Genomic DNA, 10,774 nt, shown 5'->3' with positions numbered 1-10,774 from the left:
ATTCTTACCTTATTCTATCCCATTAGATCTTATCTTATTTTATCTTGATCATTATCTGATCTAACCACACTTGTGATTGAATTTTTTTAATAACCATGTGAATCATCAAGTCAATGATTCAAGTCATGACTTTCCAAACCATGATCATCTTAAAATATGATTAATTGAAATAATTCTATTTAAACACTGTCAATTCACATCTTTCGAGAGATTCAACAGTCAAACTTGTCATCCGATAAATAAATAAATACAAAAGCCTGTGATGAGGACATCCCTACCAAACTACTACCTCCGTCATTGCAAGATGTAGACGATGCTGATGTGAAGTTCAAGTCCAATGAAGTCAGGATTGGACCTATTACAAGGGCTCGTGCGAAGCTACTAAAACAACAGGTGAATTTGCTCTTGAATGATACTTTGATCGATGAGAACTTTATACTGCCTAAGTATTTCTACTTATGTATGATCAGGTATGAAGATGAAGCAAGCGTAGCACGAGGAGGATAAGAACAGCTGACCCGACGCCTGCCGGATCCCACGCCGGTGCCAACCAGGCACTATCCAGGGTGTCTGGCACCCCCGCCCGGTGCCAGCCCGGTGCCTGGCCCGGCGTCTGCCGTCCCGTCCAGCCCCTGGCCCGGTCTATCGGCCCCCACGCCGGCCGTGTCCGAGTTAGTCTCGACCAGATCCCGATCTGGATCATTTTGTAATCATTATTTTCGACTCATGGTCGTCCTGAACCCCTATATAAGTGTCTAGGACGCTCCCAAAACAGCTTTAGACCACGTTTAAGATAAACCATAGTTCATAGTTGTTTGATACGCAAAACTATTGATACATCACTCTCCAATTCGTTTCGATCTGGAGTTTTATGCTACTGAAAGTTTATGTGATCTGCTGTTCCATTGGGGATTAGAAGATTGCAATTTATTGCTTCGTGGTCGGCGGCTACATGCGCAAGTGTGTGGAGTTGCGAATATCTTGCAGGGTTGAGAGCTGTTGCATTGGCGATAGGAATCAATCGAGAGACTCGTCGACGTCATACAAGTTATCATCCACTTATCATCGTGTTATCTCGGCTGTGCAACATGACTAAATAAGTTTGTGAAAAAATTAGCGCACCTCTCGATAGGGTATAAAATGTGTGATGATACTCCTAGTTCTGGGAAAGAACTATAATCGCGACGGGAAAGGAACTCCATAAAGCTCTCATGGTCCTTGAAAGCCGACGGACATAGTTTTCATGATCTAAAACTTACCTTGTCTTCAAACCTTTTTTCAAAAATCTGCATGTGCCTAGGATCCATGATCCACGACTCTAGACATTAGACACCTGAGCATGTTTAGTATGTTCATACTTCATCTATCTTTTGATCCTTTTCTATACCTTAGAAGAGACAGAGACTTCCGCCCAAACCCATTAGGACCATGAGGAGGACCACTACGAGAAGTGGAAGTCAGACACTAGGAGTGAAGTAGTTTACAACTGGGATCAGATATAGTGGAGACGGAGATAAATAATAGTATGGGAACAATCTCCAAACTCTAGAACCTATCCGGAGAAATAGTAGTATGGGAACAATCTCAAAATGATTCCCGAGACACATTCAACATAGCAGAAACAATGCCCTCACACTTGCAAGGGTCACTGCGCTAGTTACTAGATAATAGCATTTCAATAAATTAGTGCACTTACTGGCTCGCCATCGTCGCCACATCTTTTCCTTTATTTGTTTCTTTTTAGACTAATCTATATAATACATATAAAGTTCATCCACACTAACATGCAATTAGTGTTTGCAAGCTTAAAGTTGGTGCAGCCACGTCAACTCCAATTACGTCTCTCCGTTGGATTTCAAAGGTGCCATCCGTCACGCCTCGCCATCCATCACGCCGCACCATCGTCGCTAAGGCATCATCGAAGAGGAAGAAGATGGGCGCACCAAGATCCGGTAACCACCATCTGAGCCACATCGTCATTTTTTTTACAGGTTATACGAATCCGATGGCTGCCCATTGGATCGGAGAATGGTCCAGAGGCACATCAGGCGCCTATGGATTCTGGAAACAGCCATCTGGAGATGGTTGCTCAGGATGGCTGACGGCTTTTAGAAGAATTCAACACACTTAAGCTCACCGTACTTTTGCTTTTCTGCTGGTTGTTTTTCTATGAACACCATTTGTGGTAAACTTCTTAATAGTGCAATAAATGCTTATGTGCATCGATTGATGCATAAGTTGGAGCGATGCTCCTATTTCGAAAGAAGAAAACATGCGCACAAGAAATAGCCACAAGAAATAGCCAGTTAGAGAAGCGATGGCATGAGTTCTGGCGAGCGCTAGGAAAGGGCAATGGGTCCGCTCTTGGAAAAGGTTGGAACAATGGCGAAAGGTGGTCAACGAAAATGGTGTACGCTCTGACGGCCAAGGGTTTGCTCTTGGGAACGTTGGGTACAATGGTGAAAGCCAGTAAGTGAAAAGACATTGGCGAGCGTCTCTTGGGAAAGTTTGGCACAATTCATACTGGCCCTGGTTAAGGGTGTTCGCTGTCAAGCTTCGTGCACATGATAACGTACTCAAATGTATAAACTTATAGAAATGGCTGCTCAAGGGTGTTCGCTGTCAAACATGTCAGGGTAGCATTTTAAAAAAAAAAACCCTCTTGGTGCATTTTTTATTTCAAAGCCAAAAAGGTTACAACATCTATTACAACTGGAAGTATAAACTGATGAAGTTTTCTGTTCCAGCTCACTACTGAATTTGTTTCATAAGAAAATTTTGCTAGACGGTACCCCACGGTATTTGCCGCTTTCAGGCAATATTGCACAAAACTCTATGGAGTCAAAAGAATGAGCCAGGAAGGCCAATTTTCTATACAGACCAAACAACCCTCCCGGGTCGCCACGCACGGGCGACTCTGGAGGCTCCCCCGCGCCTAACCCTAGAGCCACCGCCAGGTCCATCCCCTCGGCCGCCGCCATCGCTGGCGCCGGCGGTGGCGGCCACGTCTGGCCGGCGAAGTCGGCGGGTGAGGGCGGGCGCGCTCTGACGGGTCCCCTACCGTGCGGAGGCGGGACGTCGAAGGGCGGTGCTGGTGGCGCGAGCGGTCAGCGGCGCTGGGTGTGGTGGTCCCCGGCGGCGCGTGGCGGGGGTTGGGTGGAGAGGAGCTTCCCGGTGAGGTGGGCGGAGGGAGGTCGTGGCGGGCGGCTTCGTCGCGAATGGCGTCTGGGAGCGGCAGGATGGGTGGCGGTGGCGCAGAGGCCTCGGCCAGGGAGCGCCCTGGCGAGCAGAGGACCGCCGCCCCTCAGGCCGGCGCTCCTGCGGAGTCCTTCGCCGGCGTCGCTGGAGCAGGAGCGGAGGCTGGCGGCCCAGGCCCGATCTAGGCTTGCGGGCCCGATCTGGGTCTGGCGGGCTGGGAGGCTGGGTTGGACGTCTCGCCTGGATTGGGCGACGTCCGTGTCTTGCTACCCCAGTTCAAGCCGGAGGAGCGGGAGTGGTGGCCGCAGTGCTTCGTGCCGGCGGGTGTGAAGGCTGCGGTGCCTCGCCGGGATGGATTTGGAGTTGGAGTCTTCGCCTAGCCTTCAGCCACGCGGTGGGTGTTTCGGAGTTCTGCGGTTTTTGCGACTTCATCGACGAGGGGCTGCGACGGCGGCGGTGCGAGGCCTCACGAACGGTATGCCCCAGCTCCGAGGTTGGGGAGGCTTGCGATGTTTTGGACGAAAGTCTAGCTTGACTCAGTCGGGCCGGCGGCGACGGCGCCCGCAGGTGTCTTTCCCCTCCTTCGAGGCGCCGCCGAGGAGTGTTGGAATCTCCCTAACCGGCTAGGAGCTGGTTGTTGTCTTCGGGCGAAAGCCTCGATTCGCGGATCGGCTCGATGGCGGCGTCATTGACGTCGTAACTCTGTTGGGAGCATCGGGATGAAGATACGGTGTAGAGGTCCTTGGCGGCTTTAATCCGGTGACGCATCGGTCCATGGCAGTTCTTCAAGGCGCTATGCACGCCACTGCTGGCATGTTCTGGAGGACAGCTTCTGGGATCCGTCCAAGTCCCGCCATTGATCTCCTTCGGATGGTGCGTTGACAAGGAAGTTCCTTTTGGAATGGTTCCTGTTCGGAGGTGCTTGGCGACGGTCGAGACGCGGCTTGGTGTTTTGCTTAGGACAAGTTCTTTGTGTTGTGGTTGTTTGGTCTGTAGCCGGTGTTGTGTGGGATTACGCTCGTTGCTTGTACCGAGTGATACCGTTCTTGTACTCAAACTTCTGCCTTCTATGTAGATATGGTACGCCTTTGACGTACTCTCGAAAAAAAAAAAGAATGAGCCAGCATGAAACATTCGTCGCCGAGTATGGACTCCAGATTTCGACGATTGCATTACATGCTTGCCAACTCCCGCTAATCAGTTCAACAGTAACCTCTGTGACTCCTAATTTTTCCACAAATTACAAACCTTCAAGCGATGCCATAGCTGCAATTCGTACAGAATCTAGAGGGCATGCAAAACCTGCGCAATGGGCTCCCCGCAGTCATTTGCGTTTACCATCCCTTCTTCAGTTTCAGGCATCCCGGCTAGGTTTCTTCGACGCGATATCTTTAACTACTGATTTATTCGATGACGCTGATTGATAATTAGCAGTCAAGGAACTAATCGAAAATGCAGTACGTGCAGAAGTGCAGAGATGATCTGCTACCTTCTGAACTTTGACGAATTCTCTTGGCTGCAGACAACTGCCAAAGTTTCTTTCAAATTTAGCAAACCCTAAACAGGTTGTTCCTTCCAGTGTACACAGTAGCTCCTCGAGTACACGTGCATGAGCCTCGATCGATCAGAATTCAAAGGTTGTTCGATGTACCCGTCCCCACTCCAAACGACTTGCAAACTTTCTCTTTGGTATCTTCCGGACACACATGGCAATGATTGATCATCCTGGAACCAATCCGTGCCATACAAATATTTAAACTTATCCAGAAACTTTCAGTTTGCACTCTTTATCCCATACCGAATTAACGTCAGCTCATCTCCTCGCCGTGAGCAGTTACCAAATTGATGTCAGGATAGCTACTAGTAGACCGTTGAGAGCAGCATGTGCATTACCTAAACAAATATGATATCATGCGCATCCTACGCACATCTCAGCCAATGAGTAGGATGCACACGGATAGCGTGCTTTCTTTGAGAGATTAGGAGCCGTCGGATCGGGCACACACACCCAAAGCGGAACGCAGTGCACTCAAGCAAGACGATAAACGCGTCGCTCTCATTTTCCTTGCAATCAGGACGATATCAGACGCATTCATTTTCCTTGTCACCTTAGGGCATCTCCAACCGAGCGGCCCAAACGGACGCGCTGAGCCGTCCGTTTTGGGCCGTTTGGGTGGTCGAGCGGACACCCGGACAGCGGCCCGCGTGTCCGTTTGGGTCGCACGCTGCGCTCAACGCGCGGACGCAGCGCATATTCTAACAAATATAAAATATAAATTTAAAATGCAAATTTAAATGAAATTTGATTAAGCATATGCCCTATTTTGAGCAAATTTGTACAAGCCCTATTTTGGGCAAATAACTAACAAAAGAAGCCCTCTATATGGGCTTTAAATTTAAACTAAAAACCCTATGTTAGGGTTTGGTTGACGACGCGGTGGCCGCCGGTGCGCCGCCTAGTCCGTGTGGGCGTCGTCGGCGTCGGCATCGACGACGTCCCCGGGCGGCGAGGCACTGTTGTAGCTCGACCGCGCCGGGGACTCCGGCCACGGAGACCACAGGGCCTCCTCCCAGGGGGAGTGGGGGTCCGGAGCCCGCCGCTACTCCGCCGCGGCGGCACGGAGCTGCGCTTCCTCTCCTCGCGGGCGAGGCGCCCGGCCCGCCGGAGCCCTCACTCGCTCCGCGCGGCGCCTTCCCTCCTCCCGCGCGGCGGCTGGCCTCCGGCCGTCGCTCCTCGCGGTGGAGCCGGGCCTCCTCGCGCCGCCGCATTTCTTCCACCTCCCCGGCGGGCCTGGGCGAAGAGCTCCCAGGCCTCGGCGTCCTCGACCGCCTGCCGGGCCTCCTCCTCCATCGCGGAGGTGAGAATGGCCGCTTGGAGCTGCGGCCATTGAGCTTCCTCCTCCGCCGCCGATATAAGCAGCGCGACACGGAGGTCGGGGTCCTCTCCTCGGAGGACTCGGCAGGCTGCAGCAGCAGCGGCGCCGGTGGCGGCAATGCCGCGCCTCCGAGGGCGGCCTCTCCGATGTAGAGGCCGCCGCGGTTCCCTCCGGCCCGCAGCACCGGCGGCGGACGCCGGCTGCTGCTGGCCTCATCGTCATTGGCTCCGGGAGCGAACCGTCGCTTCGGGGTCATGGCGGCGGTTGCGCTCGGGGAGTGGAGTGGGGACTGGAGGGATAGATCCCCTCCAGTCCACATTTAATAGCCTCCCCGGTCACCGACAGGTGGGCCCAAGGGAGACGAGCAGGCAAGCGCCCGGACGCGACCGGACGCCGCGTGCCATCCGCGGCCACGCAAACCTAGCCCAGATTTGGGCCGGGTTTGCGTCGTTCCGGACGCCGCGGCCATCCCATTTGCGGTGCGTCACCGCGTTGGGCCAGGTTTTTGTCCGACTGGACCCACCCATCCCGCGGGATGGGTCGCCGCGTTGGAGATGCCCTTACAATCGCACGCACAGCTCAGCCAATCGCACATGACCATTAGTGGGTGTATACATACTCTCTAATGGGAAAAACTGCTTAGGAAAGAGAACGAACAGGTTCCGCCACTATGCTCCGATGCCTCAGCTTCTATTTTCCGATGTCTTAGTTTCTATCCTCTAGAAGGCTTTTTTTTTATAGCGAAAGACAGAACACAGACGTAGACTCACACACCCACACATACCCTACCCTATGAGCATCTTCGAGAGGCCGAGTCAAAGAAACTTCATTCGACGGGTCTTGAGATTAACGAAGTAAAAAATATTCCACCTTTTTATAAGACATCAAAGTGTTAAACGTGGGATTTGAAGGGGGTGCCACTTCCCCCTAACCACTCAACCATAGTCCATAGGTTGATTCTCCTAGAAGTCTATGTTCTTACCTCTACAGCATGTGGAGCATCGTGAATTCTTTACGAAAATGTCTACACAGTTGAAATATATGATGAGATATACTTTTTTCAACACATATGGCATCGTGATCTCTTAGTCGACCTTCCTTCCTCTTACTTTTTTTTATTTTTCTTGAATACTAGTTGAGAACTACAATTTTAATGATTTTAACTCGTGAATTGGTACAATTCCGTGCATCTTACCTATACAGAGACCAAGCGTACTGTTTTATTAGGCAATAAAACGCCTATTATTCTAGTATAAAGAAGTCATATGTGTTAGACGTATATATCTGTATATTGTAGTTTCCCCATATGTTAGGGGTTTCCCGCATATTTCCACCTGTACATGTACTATATATTGTGGCCTTTGGCCCCCTGGTAATACAACAAGCATATTACTCTAACATGGTATCAGAGCTAAAATTGATCCTCCTCCTCTAGTCCGTACGGCCGACGTTCAAGCTTGTTCCGGCCGATCCAGTTTCTCTCTCCGCTCATCTGCCCGACGCCCCGGCCGATCTTCCCTGCGTGTCGATCTCGTCCGAACTGCGGCTCCGCTCGATCCGTACGCCCGCGTGAGGCCGCCGCCTGCTCCCGCGTGAGGCCGCCTTGCCCGCGTGAGCCGCCGCCTGCTCCCGCGTGAGGCCGCCGCCAGCTCCCGATCCCGTGCGACCCGCCAGAGGCCTCTCCCTGCTCCCGCGTGAGGCCTCGATCTCCCCGCTCTCCCATCGAGTCGCCTGCCTGGTCCCTCGACTCGATCCCGCGAGTCCTCGATCGCCCCCAGGTCCCTCGACTCGATCCCGCCAGGTCGCCCGCTCCCGATCCCACCAGGTCGTCGCCCAGGTCGCCCGCTCCCGCCAGGTCGTCGCCCAGGTCGCTAGACCCTCTGCTTCCCCTGCTGCCCCGACTGACTTGATCTCCGATCTCCGCTCGTTGACTTGATCCAAAAAAAAGAAAGGCAAAAAAAAAAGCAAAAAAAAAAAAACTACTGTCGTCAGCTATGTCTTCTTCCGCTGATCCCGCCTTCTCTTTGGGTCTCCCTTCGGTACTTGGTATTTGTCCGCTGCCTCCGTGTATGACGGCTAGCCATTCTTCATCGCCGTTTGCAGCCTCTTCACGCGGCTCTGCCCGCGCTTCCCCGACTTCGTCTACGTCGGCTCGCCGCTCTACATCGACTTTTGCGGCCTCTTCACGCGACTCTGCCCGCGCTTCGCCGACTTTTGTGGCCTCTTCATGCGGCTCTGCCCGCGCTTCGCCGACTTCGTCTACGTTGGCCCGCCGCTCTACATCGACTTTTGCGGCCTCTTCCCGCGGTTATGGCCGCGCTTCGTCGACTCCGTCTACGTCGGCATGCCGCTCTACATCGACTTTCGCGGCCTCTTCACGTGGTTATGACCGCGCTTTGCCGACTCTGTCTTCATCGGCGTGTTGCTCTCCGTCGCCCCCTTTGGTGGCCTCTGTGCGTGTGGCTGATAGCTCCTCGTCGGCACCTGATTGTACGTCGACCTCTCCAGTCGCGCCCCTCTCTGCGCATGAGATAGCGCAGCTTCACCGCCTGCTTGATGCTTGGGATTCCAGTTTACGTCAGCAGCCTCGCGGTCCGAGTCTCCGCCCTCGTCCTCATTGCACCTACTGTGGCAAGGTTGGCCACACTTCCTCCACCTGTTGGACGCGGGATCCCAGTTTACGTCAGCAGTTCCAGGATCGTCAGCAGGCTGGCTCTTCAGGATCTTCTGCAGTTGCACTCTCTGATCAGGACATTCTCAGGGGTCTTCGTGGTCTGCTCGCTACTACGGACTCTTCCTCGTCGGGCGCTGCTGGTTCTGTGACTGGCTCTTCTGGCACTGCGCGACCACCAGTTTCTACACAGTCAGGTACGTCCCCGTGGTATCTGGATTCTGGAGCTTCCTTTCATATGACCTCTGAGTCTTCTATTCTGTCTGCTCTTCGGTCTCTTATTTCTCCTGTCCGTGTTATCACGGCGTGCAAATCTGTGGCCTTGTAGCCTGTCATCTCGGAAGCAGGAAGCCTCGACCCTCATCAACCTACCACAGCACAACCTCGAGCCCAGCGGCGCCCCTTAACCAGTATGGATCCAACTTCACCAAGCATGGGGATGTTTTCCCGCTGATGTCGAAGCTCAACACACCCGCCAGCTCGGAACCACAGACCCCGGTAGTGGCGATCGAGCGCCTGCCCCACCTCCCAGAGACCATAGCTGTCACGCCAGAAGCTCTGACCTGTTCCGACTCAAGCCCAACAATCCAGGATGACTGCCAGGGATAGAGAGTGCAGGAGCAAGAGCAACAATGACCGCCCGTCCAGAAGACTGTTGACGGAAGATTCGGTGGCGACCCGTCTGACTTTTTGCGGAGAAGAAGGTGCAGCCAAGTCCAACAAGAAACCGTTGCCAGGTACGCCCCCTCTCTCCGAATTTACTATCATGCAAGATAGGGAAATAGCACAAGCAGAGTTGGCGCTGGCCAGGCATAAAATTGACTTGGAAAAGGCGGCCGAGGTGGCGGCTGCGGAGTGTCCTCCCTCCTGCTTGGGGGAAGGAACGGAGGGCGCTCGGGTTGAGTCTGGGACGCAGGAGACCCTCGTGGGTGATGGCCCTCCTATGGCCGAGTGGGTCACAGACCGGTTACCCGCCAAGCACGGGCTTTGGGAAGAGTTTCCCAATGAGGTGCCTCTTCTGGAATATCCGTGGGTTCGGGCGAAGTGGGCGCCGAACCCTGCTTAAGGACTACCTCCGGTCTCACAAAATCGATATAGTCATCCTGCAAGAAACGATCAAACATGACTTCACAACCGTGGAGCTGAACAGTCTAGATGTTGGTGAGAGGTTTGTGTGGTGCTGGCTCGCAGCACAAGGACATTTCGGGGGAATGCTTGTTGGCTGTCGAGACAACATGTTAGAGGTGGGCGCCATTAACATTGGTCAATTCTTCATCAGTGTGCAGTTGATGCACCGCCCAACCAGAAATATCTTTGAAATGATTGGAGTGTACGGCCCGGTGGATCATGGGAGATCTCGCCTTTTCCTGGAAGAACTCTCAGATAGGATTCTCAACTCAACCCGCCCACTGGTGGTGGGCGGGGATTTTAACCTGTTGCGCTCGGCGGCAGACAACAACAACAACAATTTGAACTGGCCGCTAATTGATAGATTTAACGACTATATTGCGGCTTGGGCGCTTCAGGAAATCCCTCGCACCAGTGTGAGATTCACTTGTCAACCCGTCAAATAAACCCTGTGCGATCCACTCTTGACTGTGTCTTCATCTCTCAGACGTTCGAAGCTCTCTTCCCTTTTTGTTCTTTAGCAGCGGAAACAAGCCTCGGTTCGGATCACACGCCACTGGTTTTTGACACGGGAGACGAATCCCCTCCTCGAAGCTCCAGGTTCTTCTTCGAAACCGGGTGGTTTCAAAGAAGAGACTTTATCCCCCTGCTCAATGCTGCTTGCGAAGGTCTACTGCACACGGCAAGGGGTCGTGACATCGTGGACTGGTGGGTTCACATGAGCTCGGGGCTTCGGCAGTACCTTCGGGGATGGAGCAGAAATTTGGGAAGGGTTGGAAGATTGGAGAAGAGGACACTGCTTGCGCAAATTGAGGAACTGAATCGTCAAGCTGACTCCTTAGGCATTGATGATGAGGCGTGGGCGCTGCGCTACCATTTGGAGGATGAGTTACTACAAATC

The sequence above is a fragment of the Lolium perenne genome, chromosome 7 (genome assembly GCF_019359855.2).
Source record: "Lolium perenne isolate Kyuss_39 chromosome 7, Kyuss_2.0, whole genome shotgun sequence".
Lineage (NCBI taxonomy): Eukaryota > Viridiplantae > Streptophyta > Magnoliopsida > Poales > Poaceae > Lolium > Lolium perenne.
This window is presented reverse-complemented; position numbering follows the sequence as displayed.